The sequence below is a fragment of the Gavia stellata genome, chromosome 3 (genome assembly GCF_030936135.1).
Source record: "Gavia stellata isolate bGavSte3 chromosome 3, bGavSte3.hap2, whole genome shotgun sequence".
Classification (NCBI taxonomy): Eukaryota; Metazoa; Chordata; class Aves; order Gaviiformes; family Gaviidae; genus Gavia; species Gavia stellata.
The window spans coordinates 72,645,841-72,669,056 of NC_082596.1; positions in this window are offsets into that span (position 1 = coordinate 72,645,841).

Consider the following 23,216-nt stretch of genomic DNA (forward strand, 5'->3'; position numbering starts at 1 on the left):
AATACAGTTAATTTTCAAATTCAACAGATCGTGTGGGTCATTACAGTAACTCAGGGCTTTAGGAGCACACCGAAGAGAGGACCTCAAGAGCGGCCACACATAGGACAACTGAACTCATTTATCTGGTTTTGCTGGAACCACCTCAATACATTTGCTGATTTAATAAACACTCTTTGCTCCTGCTGGCTGGATTCAGCGTTCACCACAGGTGCTATTTATCTCTGAAATGCATGATGACTACCAATCAGACTCAGGGAGAGGCACATTTTTCAATAATAGATCAGTGTTTGAATGTGCCAGCAACTCATTTTACCTCATTCCATACTTAAGTCTGGTAATGCTAGCACTCAAAACAAAGGTTCAGTTAATAGTTTTAGAAGACTTAGCTAAGATAAGTAAGAGCATATCAACCAAACGTATCGTTGCCACTCTAGCCAGGACTCACAACTCATTAGCTCTTGGAAGGTGTTAGTCCCCAGTACTGCAGTTTTTTTCAGGTTGTGGGTTTAGCCATCCTGTTTTCAAATGCATTCTCTCACATGTTCTGCCAATATCTGGGCATCCCTGTGAGTGAGCGCTTGCTACAAGATCTCTCCCTGGACATGTGTCCCAGGGCCACATGTGGAACTGGGAGCATCAGCTGTGAGAAAGGATCGCAGAGTCCTCATTCTCATTATTGGCAGCTTTCATCCTGGCCAGAGGAGAAATGGAAAGCAGTATGTAAAATTGCTGTGAGTAATGAGGAGCAGCAAAAAGTAAAATATCTTAAGTATTATGAAAAAGATAGAAATCCCATTTCAAGCACATTTGTAGAAAAGATAGTTACGCTATGCAGGTTTGATAGGTCCAGCCTTGTGCAGCAGCATACCAGCAGAATGCGGTATTCTTGTGGCTTTAGCCATTTACACAGATCTAAGTTGGCTCAGGCCAGAAAATTGAGGAGCTTTGCTTTGTTTAAAAAATTGGGAGTTTGAAACTTTCCATTCTGAACAGAGTGAAAAGAAAATGATTTTGCTTAGAAAAGAGAACATAGGTAAGATAGTATGAGCATCTCCACATGAGTGCAAACAGTAACCTGGAAATTACTCTGTGGACAGAAATCAGCTGAATGTGATGGTAACATGAATAAGTCCGGCTGTGCTCCCCGTGACTCGAGCAGCTTCTTGGAGAAACCGATTTATGAAGAAATATCTTTCTCTCCTAAAAGGAACTATCCTATGTTATACTTTTAGCCAAATATTTACCAGTCTAAAAAGAGAGGTAAGAATTTCAGTTTGGGTCTTCTACATCTCAAAAGAATGCTTTAATGCTTCAGTACCGGTTGGTATGAATCTCAGTCTCTTTTGCCCCCTGGAATCTATTCTGGGCTTAGTAAGCCTTCTGGATCAATACATCGAGTTAAATGAACCTTTCTATGGAAAGTTTCTGTTTCACCTAACTGACAGGTCTTCTTGGGAAAGACTTCAAATTAACTCTATACCAGTATTACTTCATATATGCTGCATGAGAATGCCATCTATTTTGGCAGCCTATTTTTGTAGATATACTTGGGTAGACCGCAAAAGAGCAAACAGTATTTTCTTCAATTGCTTTTTCTGATTCTGCTTAGACGCTATACACAAGGGGTGGCTGAGAAATTCCTTGTGCTATATTTCCCCTCTGGAGAGATTTGTTTTTTCCAACTTTGAGCTGCTCCTGAAAGGACACGAGCAACCAAACCTGGAAAATACTGAAATACTGCCTCTAAAAAAGAAAAATCTTCTACTAATATAGAACAGCTCTAAATATCAGAAAATCTCTCAAAAGAGAGACTCTGACGAGTCCACCTTAGCATGGAGGTGGAAAAGGATGACCAGAAAGCAGAGAGTCCCATCACTCTGTCATGAGTGGCCCTGGTCATGAGCTCTGATTTACAGTGGTTTTGTAGCATCTCCCAAATACTGCACAGGATGCTTTCTAACATGCAACAAAAGTGAGAACTACATAAGTGTGATGTTGATCTTGAGGTGGCATTTGTCAATAAAATGTAGGATTCACAAAAAAAATATTACTTCCAGATACTGTCACAAAAACATAGTTTTTCCTCCTATTTATGTTCCTAATTGTTGTGCCCAAAAGAAGGCTCCGAGACCAGGTGGATGAGGTTAATGGGGATAATAGCTGGTGGGTACAGAGAATAAGACATGGGAGAAAGGAGGGAGGAAGGTAACTGTGAGAAAGAATAGCATTGTTTGAGAAATCAAAGTGCAAGTAGCCTAAGAAGAATGGTAAAAGTAGTAAAGAACTGCAGAAATACAGAAAATAGGCTTTGGAGTAATCTCTAAAATCCTCCTTGTCTAAAGCAGATAAAGTGTTTGAAGAGGGTATTTCACAATGTCTGTGCAAGTTCTTGGTCTCAAATCTCAGGAGCGGAAGGAAGGCATGTTCCTCACATATAGAATGGATGTAGCTGAAGTGAATAAGGAACAGCCACTTGGCTGTATGGTGGGCCTGCTGGTTAGGCACCAAAATAAATGAAAATAAACTGGTCACAACCTGTGCAAGAGTAGAAGGTAGGATTGCTTCTCACATAGAAGTCAAGGCTCAGGTATCTACAACTCCGCAGTTGTGGCAAATGACACAGAATTAGAATGTGCTTGTAGAAAAACTGTTAACAATTGCCAACTCTTTCAAAGCCTTCTCTCTCCCCTTCTCTTTCATTAATGTTTCTTAATTAGACTGCTTTTCAAATGTGGTTACTAGTTAATGTGAAACTTCAAAAGAAAACAGGGGTAAATTGACAAAGATTGTAAAAAAATGCCTAATATTTTTTTCTTTTCAATCCTTTGTGCCAAACAAACGGATATTTTCCCTACTTTCATAACTTATTTCAGAAAAGTTAGTTGTTAGTGCATTTGGTATAAACACACCCACACCCGGCCAAGTTTTCATTCTCAGCCACTCAGCATGGGTATATTAGTGCAGGAAAATAAGCAAATCTTACTGTAGCCAGAATTCATAACAGAGCAGTAAGTATTTATCATTCGTCCCTTTAAGCACACTTTCCCAATAATGCAAATGCAGAGCTACCTACCAACCTTGTATTCCCTGGCGCACATTTTTATGAAAAATGATGTTTACAGTGCTCTTGCTGCCCATATATGAATTACTTAAGCTTCTTTAATCAGGTGTGGATTGGAGCTTTACTGACTAAAGCACACAGAGCAATGAAGAGAAGCTTTTTCCCCGGAGACATTTTGATCAGAGGAAGCCCAAGAGGTATAATGCTGAGGGACACAGAAGAGACACAGTTTCTGTCACGGGAACACATCCTAAAGCAAGTAGATCTACAAGAATTGGAGGGGGAGGAGAGGGAAAAAAAGGTAAGGTGCGTGGCAGGAATTAATTTCCAGGGAGGGCACTGCCAATGTAAGGGGTGGCAGGGAAGAGCGAGGCATCAGGGAGAAGTTAGAAAAGCCTGGAACAAACATGGTAGAGGAGAAGATAAGGACAGAAACCTAATTGAATGCTTGAACAACTTCAAGTTACATCAAATGTTAGATAGAAAAAGGGAGACTAGTTCGTGGGCCTAAAATGACCTACGAAGTGAAATGGAAAAGTCAGTGATGGAAAAGGAAAGAAATCCTTGATACAGCTCAAATGTCTGAGGGACAAAGAAGGGAAGCCCGGAGAAAGAAACTGCAGGTTGCAAAAATTCAGGTTCACCCATGTTTCTCTGGGTATATTTTTTTCTTTCTTCTTCCTAAAAAAATCTGTCTAGATGTGGAGGGCTGTTACAGCTTAACTGTTCAACATTTCTGGACTCCACTTGGCTTGGCCAGAGGTGCCAAGATCCTCAAGGATCCTGACCCTGCAGAGAGCCCAGGTTGGTGGCACCACATGGGAAGCTGATGCTGGCCCCCCAGCAACCAAAACCTTGCCACATAAACCCAACAGTGACTTGCATGGCTACTGCACCCTGTGTGATGGATGTGACACTTCCAGAAAACCACAGCTGGAGTCAGCGTGCCAGCATGCAGCAGCATCAGAGCACATGTGCCATATTAGATAGGTCCTAAGGGTAGTCAAGGTGGAAACTGGCATTACCGCCATTATAATAATTGGGCTAAAACCCAAAGAGTATCACAGAGCGCAAGCGTCTCGCTGTCTGCCCTGAGTTGTGGGGCACACTGATTAGGACTCTTTGAGGAACTCCAGATTTTGGCTCGTTAGCTTGGCTTTCAGGGGCAGGCAGTTGAGGGTAAGAGAAATAATGATGGTAAAATACAGGAAGGGAAAAAGACACAGCATGTCACTTCTCAGGGGGATTGTTAGTTATAAAGCAAGACAAATATCATCTGTCAACTTGACGCTTTTCTATGCTTTCCTACATATGTATATATATGTACACATAGATATACAGGTAATCTTTCAACTGCTCAGTTATAATTCAACAATTTATTAGAAAGTTTCTTCGCTGGTACTTTGCATGTTTTATTCCCAAGACAAGAGAAAAGAGGTGGAAACAAAACTGTTCTCAATACAAATCAGATCAGCCCCTTCAGTTTCTTTGTTATGGTAATTGGTAATTACAGGAGAGAAAAAACTTAATTTAAGATGAAGATTGCTCCAAGTACCTTCCCTACACATGATCTGTCAGCAGCCCACCTTTGGATGACACCTATACTGGAGGTTAGAATAGGTCACACGAAACTCTTTGAGCAGCCACGAGCCATGGGTCTCTGCTCCCCCTTCACCCAGCACGTGGGGAACAACTAGAGCAGTACTACAGAGACCTGAGACAGTTGAAATGGGATCCAACGGGAGGCAGCTCATCGTCTTACTATGTTTTCCCCACTGTTGATCCCAGTGGACTTAAAATGTGCTGCCAGTGAAACCGTTAGGAAAGCTTTGGGCCAAAATCAAAAGCATAAAGAGGGTTAGCCCCTCTCAGGTAAGACTCACTGCTTGGTCCTCCTCTGATGGAGCCAGACAGATCCTTGCCCCCATGAGGATGACAGTGGCTGCATGCAGCTGGTGTAGGGTCACTGCACACCTGCCCCCATGAACAGGACCTTCAGAGAACTCAAAAAATCCTACCCAGCTTCAAGCCCACTCGCTGCACTTCAGCAGGGTGCTCCCTGAGCGATAACAGGTGATCCCTATCCTCCACTGTCAGCTTCTGTAAATGTCCCTGAACAGTACTTCATTTCTAGCTGGAGACCTGACATGTTTCTGACCAGCGTTAGGTTATGGCACTTGCACTAACTACCAAATTCAGAGTTGGATTTTGTACCCAGTTTCTGTTTTCATCCTGGCTTGAACACTTGGTCGGAGTTACAAGGTTCATTGCGGGCTTCCCATCCCTGCTCTGACACTCCCTGAGCCTGCAGGCGAGTTTTACTGGCAGCCTGCGGTGAGCTTTGCTCCCAGCAATGTGGGGGAACTGCTCTGACGAGTACCAGGGGGCTTCCGTGGCAGTGGGGAGGGCGAGGGGAAATGGCTAAGGTCTGACGGAGGGCTGTTAGACTTATTTCCCCAGGTGCTTAATTAGCCGGTTGCCTTCCTGGCCATGTACCCTTGCCTACATACATGCACATGCGCGTGTCTGCACACACACACGCGCGCGCATGCAGAGCAGGCTTTCCAAGTTCAGATTAGAGGGCTGCTATTCAAAACTTGGATTTTTTTTTTTTTTTTTCCTGAAGCACACAGGTGATCCATAACAGAGAGATCCGATTTGGATAAATTAGATAGAAGCCTAATACCAGACAGTTTTCAGAGCAGAACCAAACATTTTAAAAATGGTCCTGGAAAAGGGGAAAATATTCATACTTCAAAAAATATTTGCTAACACTGCTGAAAGGAGTTGTAATTTGATTCAAGGATAGCCTTGTCTCTTTGTTTCCTTCTGAATGCTTTTGGAAGCTTGCTTTCTAATCTTGACAAGATATGTGTGCTCATGTATGCCCATTTTATACTGTTGTGCTCGTGGTTTTTTTTCTGAACTATTATAAAAAAAGGAAACAAAGAAAAACCCACTGATATGAAAGAAATTTCCAGCTGAATTGGGGTGCTTGACAGTGTGTATGGGTGTGCTGAAATAAAAATGCAGCCTCTCAGGAAATGTAAACCAGGCATTCCTGCACACTCTATGATACAGCGCAAACAAATCTGCCAACAGGTAATAAATGAATAATGTCAGTGACTACTGAACCTCAAACAAATATATTTCACTCTTATCCAGGGGATGTGTGAACTCAAATGCAGTCACAGATTCTACAGTACCATTTTATAAGACATTGTATTTGACCATTATACCTTTAAATGCAAAGGTAGAAAAAACTGACTGTGTCTATTCAGTGAAAAATACCTAGCAATCATGCCACACCAACAGCAGATATTATTGTCTGGAATGGAGCAAACTCGCGGTCAAACCTTACTTCCATTAAGAGGCTGAGCAGTATTCTATATAGATAATGTGAGAAAAGCTAACAAAATCTGACATTATCTGGCATTATCTGGACTTTCTGGTGTGCAGCAAACACTTCTTTGTCATTTACTGGTAATTTCTCAGTTTTCATGGACTTAAACTGGAATTGCATTTGTACTACCACTAATGCTTTTCAATCTGTTTTTGCTTCATAAGATTTTTAAAGAGTTGTTTGGTGTTCCTATTAATTCTTTCCTTTATCGTGAAACCAGTTACAGGACTGCACTCTCTCACTATAGATTTTGTATGTGTGCTGTGTTTGTATAATATGTTGAGTCAGAACTAAAGTAATGATTTGTGGTAAGTGAACTCATATGGGAACTTCTCAGAGTGTGCACTGTCCATGAAAAAATAGCCACTACATTAAAAATAATGTTTACCCCACAGAACCACAGCCGTTTTAAACTCTGAGTCATGTGCTCCCTGGTTTTTTGTCTTTTGAGCCCCAGATGAGAGCTGCCACCACCAGCACCCTGTATCCCTGCGGCCGGACTCCCTTGGCACTGAACTGCAAAGGCTTTCACTGGAGACAAGGCAGCCGCTGCGGATGGGGAGCTTCTGACAAGAACAGTAGTATTTTTCACAGAAATAAACATCAGGTCTTTCAGCTGCAGTTAGGCACCAAGGAGGGGCTGCGACAAAATCTCCAACCGAGAGCTTTCCTTGGCAGATTTTCATGTCTGTGGCCCATCCCTCCGTCAGGGGTTGCACCTGATGCCCCAACATTTCTGTATTAGTTTGAAATACCGAGGGCGCAGCCTGCTTTAAAGGGGCAAGTATCAGCTTGTCTCTTAGGGGTCCTGCTGGGAAATACCAGTGCCTTCTAATAGCCATGGGCAAGTGCCTTCACCCCGGCTCAGTAATGCAGAAGTGCAAGCACTGCTGCCTTCACCACCCTCTGCCAGCGTTTTCTGGGTTCTTCTCCAGGTTCTCTGTTCTTCTACTGGCCCGGCCAAAACCTTACTGGCCCCATTAGCTCCGTGACTCTATAAGGGCTCTGACCCCCATGCAGCAGCACATTAAAACGGAAGCTGTTATTACCTCCCAGCCACCCCTCACATCTCCTTGCTTTAGCAGGCCAGGCTGAAAACCCACAGCCACTCAGTCGCTTCTTCGGGAGCCGTTCCCCGTCCCTGCCGGGGCGGCACTGTGGGAGGAGCGGGGCGGCCAGCGCCGGGGGAGCCGTCTCACCCATCCCATTTTACCTGCTGCTGATAGGATTGAAGCCACTTCTCTCTGCCCAGGTGGCTTAAACCTTACCAGTGCAGCGTGGCAGAGCACGGCACCAACTCCTCACACACATGAAAGGTGTCTTGTGGATTCCCACGGAAGCTTATGCCCTTTTCCTTGGTGGGTTTGCGCTCCTTGGCATTTCCTGATGCACAGCTGCTTCCCCATCCCATGTGAAGCCAAGTGTAACCCATTCCAGTCAGACAGTTCTCCCACACCATTAGTGAACAGAGTGGGGCCATCCGTCTAGGAACCAGGACTGCAGCCATAGCTCTCCCCACGTTAAGCATGACAGCATCTAGCATGAGATTTCATATGTCATAACTCACTTTTCATTTTGTTTGCAGCTCTACAGTGTCACCACTTGCCTGAACTGTCCCACACGTGTCCAGTCACAAACTCTGAGCAGCATTTGGAGAATCTGGACACATTGTCCAGCGATACCTGGCAAATGGATTGGAGAGGCAGCAGTTGCTCTGACCTGCCTGCAGAGGTCCAGAAACACTGGGCAGGCACGCTCTGCCTGCGCTGATCAACTTACAGGGATGCTCCCAGCAGATCTGATGCTGGCAGGCAGATCAGATGTACAGCATTTGCCCTGCGCTGCCTGCATCTACACTTGAGCCACCGCACTTGAAATGCATTCAGGCCACAGCTCATGCGACGCATCGCACGTGCCCTCGTGCTTCTCTCCAGGACTTCCCAGCTAGTCTTACGGCAAACCCATTTCTGCATCCTTGCTCTCTAAAGTTGCTTGTGGGCTTTGGCCATGTTATCTGTGCAAAGGTTTGTGATATTTTTAAGGTATAAACAAATAAACAAAACCTTTTATAGACGCAAACATTTGGTGCAAAATCACTTTCATACCTCATTTAACAGATCCCATAGCTCCAGAGAAATCAGGACCATTTGTTCCTGACCACGCAAATATAACTGAGAACAGCAATGGAGGGCAGCTGGGAGGGGTTGTCTAGTTGTATTTTAAAGCCAGTTTGCAGGACAATAAATACAGGTATATCTGTTACATATGTATCCGGAGGCTGCACAGAGAGAGGTGAGTGTACATTTGCAGACCATAAAGCTTTCTAATGTTATTCAAGAAGCACAACACTGAAATTACTTCCGTTGCCTTTCATGAAGATGTGGTGTAATGAATGACAGAGGAAAGCCACTGCCTTTGCGCAGAGACAACTTACACTTTCTAAGTGGCTCCTGAACAGCTGATGTCAACCAACTCATGCCAGTGAAAGCAGAGTTGATAAAGATAATTGCATTTGTTTAGCTCAGGAGACTGGAAGTATAGGTGAACAACGCGATAGCAGAGCTTGCTGGAAACCTGAATGTCTTTTCCAAGGACAGACATTTGAGGTAGGGGAAAAATCCTTCTAAATTAGAACAAAAAGGCAAAAAATTCAGATTTCACACGACCTAAAATTTCTGGGAAATGTTGACTTGGTACTTAATAAGTTTCTCACATAAGTCATGTTTGAGCATTCCATTTCAACAAGACAAAAACCTTTGTTTTTCTTTATCTTCATGGTTAGTTTCCTTTACAGATACATCATATGAAATGTAATGTAAATTCCCATAAAGCATTCAGTGGTAATGACTTCTGCCTAAACTTTTTGACCTGTTGCAGACAGTATCTACTGAAGAAATCATCACATCCCTGAAGAATTATATCTTTTATGTGTATAACAGAGTTACACTTATGGCTTTCTGGGTAGTTTATAGTCAGACATGAATCCCACATTTGTTAGATTGCAGTTTGGAGGCTCAGATTATTTCCCTGCAGGAGCACATCTTGGGAGGGATAGGAAAGACTTTTTGCAATACCCTCTGTCCTTTTAAGCTTTCATCAGTATTAATTTGCAGCTTCCTTGGTCCCTCTTGCTCCCATTTTTTCTTTAATAAGTACTGGGAGAACTGGTCTGTTAGGAAATATCAGCGAGATACAGAAGGGCTATATCAAATGAGAGTGTAGCAATATGAATAGGTTTTAGCAAGACAGCAAGAAAGGCTCAAGTTCTACTTCCATTCTTCCCATGTCTTAAAACCCTAAGAAACTTCACAGCACTGTCATTGGGACTGAAAAGTAACTTTATTCCTGTGAGATGAATGAGGCCAGGCTGTACATGGGGCTGTCATATCGCAATACATAAGAAATGGTCAAAAAGACCATCAAAAGCCTTCCTGCCACACAGCTTGCCAAACCTGCGTGTCTCCTGGAGGGCCAGCACTGGTTAGGTGCATCAGAAAACATCTCAGCAAAGGTGTTTGTTATGCAGAATTTGCTGTATTTCACATTCAATTGATTTAAAGTGTTATTTCTCACAACATGTAATAATACACTATTTTACTTTATAAAAATACTTTTTTTTTTAATTTATTTTTCTTTATACAAACATATATGAGTATATTTGTATGTCTGGTCTGTGTTTATACAAAGTAAATTTAGAGCAATGTTGGCAATAATTTGTTGGATTTTACCTTTCATTCCTTTAATTCTATATTCATGCATCTGTTGGTATTTCCTCGAGTTTACCTTGAGTTAGTTGTCTAACATGGGGGAGTGATGCCTTTTGAGACTCTCTTTGCTCTCCCACCTGGTCTCCAGTGGCTGGTCCAGAGAAGCAGAGCTCCCAGGGACTTGCCAGTGCTGTGCAGACCTCTCTGCAACCCAAGGGTGCCTGATATGGCACTAGACACCTAAATGGCCGAATCCCAATTTGCAACACCTTCACTGAAGGAAATAATGGAGGGAGAGAAGCATAAGACATTGACATGGAAATTCAGGTTTCTAGCTGCTGCTGCCCACATTGCTGCTTTTGCAGCCTTGCAGTTGCTTCCTAAGTGCTGCTGCAGGATGGCTTTGTTTTTTTCTCTGATTACGCTGCTGTTAGAGCTGCCTGAGCTGCCTGTCAGGAGCTGCAGCCCTTCTGTTTTCTGACTGAGCGTGCTTGTGTGGGGTTGGATTTAGTGAGGCTCCCCACAGGAATGGCTTCTCGGTGTTCTTGGTTCCCTTCCCAGCCTGGTTTCTCTCCCTGCTGCAGACACTGAGATCCAGGTGCTGGTGGGTGGGATTATGTGCAGCGCATCCCTGCAATCCACGCAGAGCAGGATTTAGGATGCTTAACAGAGGTAAAGAGCCTCATCTCTCCAGCTCACCAGCTCCAGCATGTTGCCTGGGCTGGAAATGGTGCTCTGATCGCTCAGAGCCCACCGCTCAGGGTGACTCCCCAATCCTAACCCATCTCCTGCACCTTGCTTTTGACTTTTCTCTTTCTCCTCAGTTGCTACTCAGGACAAAGTTGTATTTATTCACCTAATTTGAGAAAGCCTAATGCTTTGAAAATATTTGTGTGCCACAACACATGCCCATTTTGGCTTACTTACAGGAGGTAGTTAACACTGGCTCAAGCAGAAAGGACCTCCCAAACATTTTGGGGACAGAAATGGAGGTGCAGGAATCACAGGTTTTAACCAATGCTCCCTCTAGTCCCATCTCCTGTGTCCAGCGATGATGCATCCCAGTGATGCTGGTGCTCCTTTCCAAATGGGAAAATGCATCTTAGCCTCCTCAGATGGGGATTGTTCTGTGTCCTAAAACATGAAACCTTAAATGCCTCCTACAATCACATTTTACTCCTGTGAAGAGTTGAGCCCTCTTCCAAATTTTTTGAACCAGGAAAAAAAGGAGAATTATTAGAAGTAAAATATGTTATTAAATGGGAGCTGGTATGTGTCAGGCTTATTGATGGGAACTTGCATAAAATGTGATATTACTTCATTCCTACCTTAATTGAAGATATTTTCAGCCTAAGTGATGTGTAACTGCTCAGTGATTTAGCTCTCTTTTATGAATAATTATATTACATGTATTGTCTCTGGATATTTCCATTGATACATAGGATAAGTGTCTCTCAGAATAGCCTGTAAAGGGGTCAGGCAGATCTCACTTTATTGAATCCCTTTGAAATCAGCATATTTTGCCTTCTTAACATCAACAGTTAAATTAATAAACACAATGAGAAACATTTCGAATGAGAAGAACATTCCCTCCGCTTATGATCTAATTCCCTGGACACCCACTTACTAAAGATTTGACAGGAGTAACATGAAGCTACAGCATTGACTATGTGGTTCATTCTTTATCAAACAAGACAGAAAGAATGAAGCCTTGTCTGCATTTGAAAGCTGTATCATGTTTCTGCCATTTCTTTAGGCATTCTTACAGAAACCTTTCAGTTCTCCCTTTCTCATCTTCTGCAGGCTAATGTATTAGCAATGGCTTTTCAGTGATTAAAAAAATCATGGTGATTTTTGCATGAAGCATAGGAAGAGCCTCATTCTTACCTGTGTAATCACGAAATAACCAATTTCAAACTATGATGAAAACAGAAACAATTATAAACACTTCAGCAAATAAAGAAATCTTCAAGAGCTATATTTAATATTTAACACTACACAGAAAATTTCCCAGGCAACAGGCCAAGCTGAGATTAACTGGATCTTCTTTAAGAGGCGTTTGTAATGTAAATTTAAAACCAAACAGTAAAAAACACTTCGACAAACCTTTACATTATTGCCACAATCTGCATCTAGACCCAATAAAATAATAGACAGGAAAGCTGCCAGCATCCAAGCCAGGGGTATGCAAATGTCCTGCTCTGCAGCTCGCTGATAGCAGCTGGAGAGCTGAATTTAAAAGCACCACTTCAAAGCTTTTCTAGGAAATAATTGAACACTTAATGATTTTAAAGTTCCATGATAGCTCTAATGCCAAATTGTTGTTTAAATTAATTTATTTAACTAATGATCAACACATGTGTCTGGAAGACGCTTCTCTGTACATGTGTCTTTGTGGCTCTGCTATGGTGATGCCTAAAAAAGAAACGCAGTGGGGCACGGGGCTTGTCCCAGGGCACCAGGGCAAGTTGGGTGGGCAGTTGGCTCTGGATGAGGTGAAAAGTCCCCCTTTCAGGCTGCAGAGTTACTTTGATATCATTCATTTGGTGCCAACTGGGTCTGCTTCCAGAGCGAACTAGGAGGGCATCTCTCTTCAAAAGGCAGCAAAAGACCCAGACTTGCCTACAGCAAAGAAGAAACGGCTTTTGCTTAAAGCATTGCTGGGTGACTTTGGTGTTTCAGTGCCAGCTAAGCTGGCTCCTGCCAGTTTCGGGGAGAGAAGACAGAGAAGTCAACCAGCAGCCCCGAGATGGGGTGCGTACAGGCACTTCCATCCCCATGCCCAAGGTGTGGGGCAGAAGGAGCTCCCTGCAGAGCTGGTGTTGGTGGTGGGGGTCCTGGGGGGAGGCATGGCAGCAGGGAAACCCGCTTGGGCAAGGGGTGTGCGTGTGTGTGTGTGGAGGGTTATCCAACAGATAGATCAAGATCCACAGTAACTTCCACAGCTTGCTCTAGCAAATTGCCTCTCACAGGTTTGAGGACGTTTCCCCTCCCAGAGCAGTTATACTCTTGCTTCCCTTTTCCCACCCTCTGTCTCTGGTTATTTAGATGAAAAAGTCTGCAGCACATGGGCTGTGCCTCTGTAGGTGAACCCACAGCTTTGCTCTGAAGTCAGCTAACTCCTGTTTGAAGTGAGAAATAGTAATTTGAGGAAGGAGATAAGATGGGTAAGAGGAAGCAATCAATCTCAAACTCTAGTCCCACACTGCAGAAACCCCCCATTAAAACTGCATCTGTGTTTTCCCAGTGTACTGATGCTGTCGGTGAGGACATACAAAATTTATGAGGATTCTTGAAGGAGAAGTGAGGGACATATGACAGAAGCCTTCACACTCAGAAAAGGTGGGAGAAAGATGCATAGGAAATGGTAATTCACAGTTTCTCACAGAGTGCTAAGGGACACCCATCGAAATGATAGGGCAGCCCATTTAAAACAAAAAGCAATGCTGTTCCACACCACCTGTAATTGAAGTGTGGCCTTCATCGCCATGGTATGTGTACATCCATTACAGGAGGTGAAGGTCACCACGTGCTCCCCTTGTTTCTGTTCACCTCCCATGTCCTAAGGGAACTCCATTTGCACCACCTCTAGGTATCCACACTACGTTTGACATGACTTGCCACCTTTGCTTGTCATCTCTTTTGGTGCCAGGGCTCACTGTGACTCTGCCTGCCCTTCTATGTGTTAAGTTCAAGATATGCTGAAGGGTTACTGCAAAGATGTTCATAATGCCAAGGGCAAAGTCGTACTTGCTTTGTGGATAAATAGGAATTTTCAGCCGTTGGGTGTCCGAATTAAAACACATGGCCTCAAAAGGCTGTAAGTCATGTTGGTGAAAAAATTCTCCACAAAAGTGCTTATGTGAAAAAAAGTCTGAGAGCCTTGCAGCATGAAAAGGGGAAAGAGAAATTCCAACCAGCCTGGTCTTGTAAAGGGATTAATCCTTCTTTATAAATTAGCCTCTTTGTACCTATGAAACACGTTTGATCAGATTCCAAATCATGGCAGTGATTTGTGCCAAGTGGGAAGCTGAAGAGTAGAGGAATGTCTGATATTTAAATATTTTACCAGCCTTTCATCCGGGTTAATATTTTATTAGCAGCAAATATGCCTCTCTGCTAAGGAGTCTACAACTACTGCTCACTATGGTGAGATACGGATGGCCTTGCACAAAGGTAGTATGAAAGACAAGAGTTGAGGCAAACATTGATGCCACTCATTTCTCCTTTCCTAAGGATGCACTGAACACATCCACATTGATGGCTGTTTGCATTCTCTGGGCCTTGATTTGCAAGTCCGAGCCATACAATTCAGCTTTTTCCCCATTCACATTGCTTTCTGCAGTACATAACCACCTCTGCATAGCTGCATCACCCTAACCGCACCAGACTTTTTGAAACACTTGAAACGCTATGTATAAAAGTAGTTCAAGCCTAGTTCTGACAAAGTGGTTGGCAGTGGGACAGGTGCGCCCATGATTTGTCCTCCTGTCTTCATCAGCAAATGTTTCATTGCAAAGGGTTATCAGCCTCTTCTTCTGTAGGGAACGCAGCGCACTGGGCTCTGTCAAGAGGCACACCACCAGGTCTCTGACAGGATGGAGCATGGATGTGGTAGGACAACCAGCAAGTCCCTTGACCACAGCAGGCACAGGTAAACACCATTATTTGAGGAGATACTGCTTTTTTCTGTGGCTTAACGCTGTGAAGCTGGAGCCAAACTTTCAGTTAGTTTCTTGGATTGACTATGCATACAGAGGGGTGAAACGGGGGGGCGGGGGGGGTGCTGCCTCTATAGTCACCCATATACCAACAAGGCAGATGTTATATATATGACGAGTCTGTGCCTTGCACAGTCTGGGATATCTCCGCTTCTGGAAAAGCAGGATGTTCTTAGTTCACCAGGCACTTTTAATACAATTCCATCTTGGGATGTCTCCTCTCTTTTCTTTGCTCTCCTTTCTTCCATTTAAAGGGAAGCGATTCCTTGAGCGAAGAATAGGATCTTGGAAGATGGTTAGCTCAGTGCTCAGAGTGCAACAGCCAGAGCAGGATGCAGGAGCAGACGCTGTTCTGTGCTGCAACCTGATCCGGCCATGAGCAAACATCCTCAGTACAGAAAATGTAGATAATGATTTATAAAAAAACCAAACAAGACAGCTTCTCTGGCCAGCTGTCTCTGCGGAGCATATCAGTCAATAGGCAGCACAGGGGTGAGTTGGAAGGCTGGGAGTATGGGATAATGTAAATCATCAACACAAAAAACTGATAAAGTAAATGACTGATATATTAAAGGAAAACTCATGGGGAATTTGCCTGATTGTGTGATGCTACCAAGTCCCAAAACTTTAATTTTCTTGTATTTTTATGCATATCTAGCTAGTCAGTTACACCCAGACTTGCTGGCTGGCCAGCTCATAGTGGAATATTTATCCTACCAGAAATACTAAAATTATTTTCTTCCAGTATTTCAGTTGAGGAATACACAGAAGAGTACCTGGAATTTGCATGAAATTTAGTATTTGTAGAGATTGTGGTAGTGACTAGGACCACTCTGCTTTAGCTGCTTCCTCCATTCTTTCATACTGTATGTCCTACTAAATTAATTAAAAAATTGGGGAGCCCTCCAGTGGCTAAAATTATAGAGCCTAAATTACTAGTGTGTTAAAGAGGTATCCAAACATCTGATGGTGTCTTCAGACGTCACAAAAATCCATACAATTTTAATAGGGAATTTTACAAAATGTTACCTTTTTACTGAAGAGACAATTTTTAAAAGGTCAATCCAGTTAAGTACACATGAAGGTACTTGGGGAAAAATTTCCCTGAAAGTTCTTTTTAGAAAACACCCCCAAATGCAACATATAAAATATCAACCTCAAGTTCTTAGACATCTTCCTTTAAGTGTGAACTCCAGGAATTTGAGAACGTTCTGTATTTGGTAATAGAATTGTTCTCCTACTCCTCAGACTGGTACTTGGTATTCTGTTTCTTATTCCCAAAAAAACTCAACCTCTGTGTGCGTGTGAAATCAGACTCTTGACTCCTTGACAATCTCTATATCGATTCTTTAAAAGTCTGTATATTACAGATTTATCCAGAAATTATGCCAACAAAGGTTTTGCAAACAAAAAGCATTGAGGGACTCTGGTCTGGATCCTCCTTGATCTCACTTCTAAAATGCTCATTGATTTCTATGAGAGGAGATTCGGACTAAAAATTTGTGGGGAGGTGGTGCAAAGAAAAATACAATTTTTTGTCCTTAAGATAGTGACAATGTCCTACTACTTGCTTCATCTTTCTGTTAGATCATGGATTTAAGCACAGAGGGAGAATAAGAAATATTTTTATAAATTAGGACATTTGGGACCATTTCATCTGTGCCTCATTCCGACAAACTGGAAACCCAATGCAAAGTAATTTAAGTCGATAGATCTTGGCTTGGGCTCTTGGAGAAGGAAAAGTGGATCAAGCTAAGAAAAATGCTACATATCCCTTTGAGCTGGAAAACCATCTTTGCATGGGAAGCCACTGCTGGGCTGCTGGCCAGCTGTGTCGTCATATGGGGTGGAGATGCCCAGCCCACTGCCTGAGCTCCCGGTCACCTACGGCTTGTTGTCAGCTGCAGAGCAGTCATGAAGCAGAGCCAGTCCGGTCACTAGCTCCGGAAGCGCCTCCTGCCCTCTAATTAGCCGTGAACTGACATTAGTGCCTTGAAAAACCTCCCGGTATTTTTTTCCCCCTCCTCTCAAACATTGCAACACGTTTCTGTTGCCTTGTGTACTGCTCCACAGCCTACAGGTGATCGCAGCGCTTTGTAGGCAGCCTGAGACCACATCCCATCTCCCAGAGCTTGCACGGTGGGACGGGTCATACTCCTACCGTACAACAGGAGGGCTGCCCATCGCACTGGCTTATCTCAGGGTATCCGTCACCGACCCTGGCAGCGCTGGGCTGCAGGGAATGACAGCCACCATAAGAAAGTTGGAGCATCAGCTTCAACCTGATGGAAACATCTTCATTCCCGGGTGTGAGGACACTCAGCTTCTCCTACGCTGCACCGCAGACCGCTGCACCACCGCCACCAGAGCAGTCTCGAAGGCCCTCTCCTGACTGCCATCACTGCACAAGTCCAGCAGCTCTTCCCCAACGACAAGGAGTTGCGCAGCACAGCCTTCGATCATCTGCAAAAGCACAAAAATAGCAGGGGGTGACTACAAGTTGATAGCGGTCTGTGTCAAGAGCTGTCAAAAGCTGTGGTTGCCACAGGGATAATTGGTTTGTGCCAGCTGTAGTTGATGGATACCAAGCTGATGAAAGGAGACAGGATAATATGCCTTCTGTTGTTTAATTAAGGATTTTCTAAATCTGCATAAACTGAAAGCTCTGGATGCTGAAAACCACTTGAACGCACCCCGATATTCATAGCAAGGAGAGAATGCTGGGGAAACAGGGTTCCTCCCAAAATGTGCGTACATCTATGTAAAGCACCCCCTGCGCAAGAAAAGGCCGTTTGGCGATGCTCTTGCCCTTTATTTCCCGCCAAACAGCTCTCTGCAGATTAATGCTTGTCAGAATCTTCCCTTATCACAGGGCCTGCAATCTTTACTTAATACCCTGAGGGAGGGACATCTTGGGTTATTTTGCACAGCACAAGTGATTGAAATACGGCAGCAAACCGTTAACATGATCCCAAAAGCACTGGCTCACAGCCCAATATCTTTTCTGCAGTCGTTTCAAAGAAGGTGATTAATAGCATGTCAGAGAGCCACTCTGTATACTGAACACTACTTGAAGGACTGTAAATAGATAAAACCGAACAATCAACAACCCTATACCGAAATAAGGACAGGCACCCGAAGGGTGCTGGGAATCTCAGTTGTTGAATTCTACTTTTATTGTTGTTAATGGTAGGTATCAAGAGGGGATGAATAGCTCCCAAATTAAATTTGAAGCTAATCTTATAGTAGGAGGCAAAGACTCTATCATGCAGGCAGTAGCCTTATCTGGAGGATATAGTAATAAAACCCAACCTGGACAACACAAGCTAATACACCCAGAAGAAATGAAGCAACATGTGTAGCTGTTTGATGGGGCTGGAGGTGTTTGGAAATTGGCAATGTTGGAAAAGTGCTGGGGAGAATGGTGTGGGGCAGACCCAGAAAATCAGCTGTAGGCTTGCAGTGTGGCACAGCAATAAGGCTGGGCAGTTTGCAAGAGCAAGGGTTATGGTTGTGAGTCTGGGCAACGTGGGAAGGGTGATGTTTATCTCACAGGACTGACATGCTGGGGAAAAAAAGACCACTGCTATGCCATCAAGTACTAAAGTTGCGAAAAAGGTGACTGTAGGGCCAAGGTTTTCTCTCTCACACACCTCCCTCTCTGAGTTCTCCCCCTCCCCATCTTACCCAATTTTGCAGGGAAGGGACCTGCTCCTGGGGGCAACCCCTTCCCAGGAGGAGCTGTGGTGGCACAACCTTCCACCCCAGCCGGGGTTCCCTGGGGCACTCACTCCTGCTGGGCAGCTGGCGAGTGCCCTGCAGCCCGGCTGTGCTCTGGTCCTCAGCTGCAGAGGCGACGGGCATCGTCAGAAGAGGTGACAGGAAGGGGAATACAGATGCGCCATCCCCTGCTCAGCCCCAGGTAACGTAGAGCAGCTGGGGGAGAGGAGGAGGAGCAGGAGGAGTGGGGTAGAGGAAGTAAGGCAGGCCTGCACTGACTAGTGCTGGGTGCAAAGCTGGTCTTCAGCTACAGCGATAGTGCTGGCACCTCATAACTGTGGTATCGCTCAGCAGAGGGCATGTCTGTCCTCATCACAAATACGAGAGGATGGGAGAAGTTTCAGAGATGGGTAACCAGGATCTTCAAAAGTGTGGAATGGCTTTTGCACCAGGAGCAGCCACAGAGACCCAGGTCTCTCCAGCCCAGGAAAGGATGTGTCCAAGGATGGATGTGCTAGAGGTCCACCAAGCGGCATGGGAAGGTGGGTAGGGAATGACTGTTGGTTGTCCCACATGAGCTTGGCATCCCACCAGGACCCGGTGACCCCAGAAGGTGGCCAGGTCAGAACTGGCGAAAGGAAACGGTTCTTCACAGACACAGGGAAAAACTTTCGCACTGGATCAAAAGCAACCGGGTGAATTCACAAACATCCACTGCAGGCTTTTAAATGCCAGAATAATCCTTCTGGATCAGGAGCTGCAAATTTCGAAGGCTGGAAGAATATTCTGGGAAAACACGCCTAACCTGTTCTTGTACTCTTGCTTATGTGTCTGCTATGACCATGGACAGAGGCTCGATACTGGGCCAAACTGACTCAGTACGGCCACGCTGACGTCTCTGACAATGTATATGTGCCACAGGTTTCCCTGTACTTTTCTCTTGCCACAGCACGAGAGCTGCACCAGGCCACTCCTGGTGCCTCGCTTCTCTCTGCTTTTATTGAGACAGCTGGTCACGACCAAACTATGCATTTCTGTGCCTCCAGTGACCATCTCTTCCAGTAGTCACTATCTTCTCCAAGGTGGGGCAGGCAGAAACTGAGGGGAATCTGAGTGTCCAAATTCTAGTAAAAAAGAGAGTTTTTCTAAAGATTTTGGCGCTTACATCTTCCTTCTGGTAAGAAGTCTTCCTGAAAAGTGATTTTTAGTTTCTTCCACTGAAGTCACTCACTCTGAAAAATCTCGTTCAGGTCTGGGTGGTGGTACCTTTGGCTGTAGTTCCCATGGTCCCAGCCTTGGCCTGGGCAAAGCAAGCCACACCTGGGCTCTTTTTCAGGGCTCTCTCTACAACTTCCCAGTGTCGAGTTGCTTCAGGTCCTAGACACTCCTTGGGCTAAAAGCAATGGCTCTCACAGAAGCCCATCTTGTACCAACCCCCCCAAAAAACCAGTCCCAAAACAAACACGCACTGTTTGACTGCACACTGCTACTGAATCAGGGTATTGGGTAATGACAGTTCTTCTCTCCCAGGGCTTGGATCAGCCCCTTGTTACTTCGCAGGTGGAATTGGCATTGGCAGCTCCCCAGGGTATGCACTGCACGTTCAGCTTTGCCATTTCTGCCCCAAGATACACTCTGGCTGCTTTTGAAGATTGTAAAAATAATCAATAATAGATTAAACTGCACATTTCCTTCAGACACTGGGTCTGCTTACATGTAATAAGTGTTTATGAACTGAGGAAGGCATCCCAAAATTACAGAAATGCTTTGGTAAACCTGAACCTAGGGGTTTTTGTATCTGCAAGCTCTGTGATACCAATTTTATTGTGCTTGGGGGATAAATTTAAATCACTAGCACAGTTTTGGATGGGTTTGCTTTTATCACATTTGGAAACAGGGGGCTAGTCCCCCCTTACACTACTATTTCTTAATGATGTGCTTTTGTCAGTGAAGATGAGTTGGTAAAGACATGAGGATTACATTTAAATTCAGCTGTATTTGTAGTTTAAACATGTGGGAAATGAGATGAGGGGAGGAAGAGCTTATGCTAATCCAAACAAATGGAAGAGCTCGTAACGTTTTCAGAGGGTTTATTTGAAATCACATTAAATTCTGTTTGCAACCGGATGCATGTGTGAAACTGGGGCTGCCAAAATACGCTCACCTGTTGTAATACAACAACTCCTGGGCTTTTAATGAACATGCGCAGCCACAGGGATGTTTAAATCCTGTGCTGCATATGCAAAGCACAATAGAATTTATTGAATAACTAATCCACAAAGCCCATCTTTTAACTCATTCAAGTGGGCAAATGAAGGCAGAAAGACAGAAGTGCCCAGCTTGTGGCCCCATAGCAAACCTGCGGGAGTTGGGACAACAGCGCAGGGATCGGCATTACACTCCCAAGCCCTTATTGTCCTCCCAGGGCTGCGGTGAGCCTGTACCTTGGCGTCCTGAATGAGTGATTAAGCACCGTCAGCAGTGCATCTCCCCGCCCCAAAGGAGAGATTACTTTGCAGAGGAAAACAACGCTGCCTGGGCAGCTAATTAATCACCTCTTCCCCTCTTTGAAAGGCAGTGTCGGCTTTACTTCACACCACTGAAAATCTGCTCATGTGCCCCTTTGGCTTGGCTAGTTCTGGGAGGTGATGCTGGCTCCTTATGCCAAGTGCTCCTTCAGCCCTAGTCATACCCCATCCCAGCTGAGCAGGATGGTTGGTCTCGAAGCCATCGAAGAGATGAAAGCCACAGAGCCCTTCTGCCCTGAGCCAAAGATTTGTCCTTTCTAGTTGCGGGGCTGGCCAGAGCAGTGTTTCTGCAAGTGGAATTGTCTGGTTTGTGCTAATTTCAACCTTCGTGCAAAAGGTAAAAGAAAACAGGTAAAATCGGGGTACTAGAAGACATTATCCTGCCAGGGATTTGTGGGGTTTCCCTCTTTGAATGGGGAGCTGCTGCCATTCAGACTCTGCAGATCCTACCCAGGTCTACAGAAAGAGGACACTACCCTACATGTATTAGGCCGACCTTTTCAGTCAGCCTAATAAGCATTTCTGAGAAGAATCAGAGAGGGCAGCTCACCAGCTTGCTCATGGGTCGTTTTCACCACTCCTTGATAAGCCACCCCAACACAAGACACCGAAAAGACACTATGCATATGTCCCTCATGCAGCCATTCAAAACTGTGCGTGCAAAGTCCTTTTTCTGAATGGAAAGTGGTGGGGGTTTTTCTAGGAAATCATCCTCTCCATCAACACGTGTGATAACTGATTGTTTGCCTAGGAAATAAATACACATTTGGGATTTTTGGAAGCTTTTTATCCACTTTTGTTTCTATACCTCCCCCTTACTCCTTTAAAATAGGCCTGGTGGCCTACATTTGCAATGCTGAAAAAGGTGTAACAACATTTCCAGTATTCAATATTTTTGTTGAAAGCATCTTGAGAAAATAATTTTTAATGAAACACATTTACTATTTATCATCTCTGTGTGATCTGTCTGATTTCCTAACTCCTCAAAATGACAAAAAACATTTGTCTGTTCAGAGATGCTGGCCCAAAGCCCATCACACCCACAGGCTGTAGTTTTATCATATGAAATGTTTGCCTAATTCTCCATACCGTGGAATTATAACCTTAGTTTAATGAACAAAAAAAAAAAAAATCTGTTACATAAGCAATCCCACCAGAACATGGAATTAAAGGACAAATCCAATCTAGGCAACTCAGAGGAGTGGACATGTATTTACTCTCTGAGATTACCTCTTAGCAAGTGTTAAAATACCAGAGGAAGAGGTGCTGTTATAAAAAGAAAACACAGATTGCTGGAGCTAGAGCTGAACTGCTCCAGAGAATACCAGAAAATACTTCAGCCTCTGATTTCTAGCACTTGCCCTCATGCAAGAGTAGCAGCATGGGTAAAAAAGTACCCTGTGCAGCATGGGTAAAAAAGAAAAAAAAGCCCGTAGTACCTAATTTTGCAAAACAGTTCAGGTAGATGTGAAATCTCAACTCTTGATTTCAGCAAAAGCTAGAAGTGCTTTGTTACACCACCGGGCTAGGCAGAAGAAGGAGGAGGATGCGCTCAGTGCTTTCAACAAGAAGCTCTGCACATGCCGGCTTTCTTCAGCTGTGGATGGGATGAGACACACACGGTATTTCTTGGTGAGTCGTGGGTATTTCTGCAAAACGCTTTCCTGATGTTGCAGCAATTCCAACAGATAACATGACATTTTTCTCACCTTTCTTTTATAAATCACTTATTTGTGTCTTGTAGGCTTAGGAATATAATCGTCGCCCAGTCACGTCACTCAGTACAACATTATGTTTCTTTCTCACTTTCTCTGGTGACCTAATCTAACAATGTGCAAATACTTCTTGGTTTCAATCTATCTACTTTGCACTTCCTGATACCACAAACTACTCACAAACAATAGATGAACTGTTTCTGTAGGTTTCCTTTTCCCCAAAATCGATGTAGCAGCTTCATTTTGAATATGCCAGTATTTCCCAAACTCACATTTTTCGGCATCTTCATGTTCTGCTCCTCAGCACGCCCTGACGTGCTCCTGCCTGGATGATGCTGAGCAGCGCGGCGGCTGGTCTTTT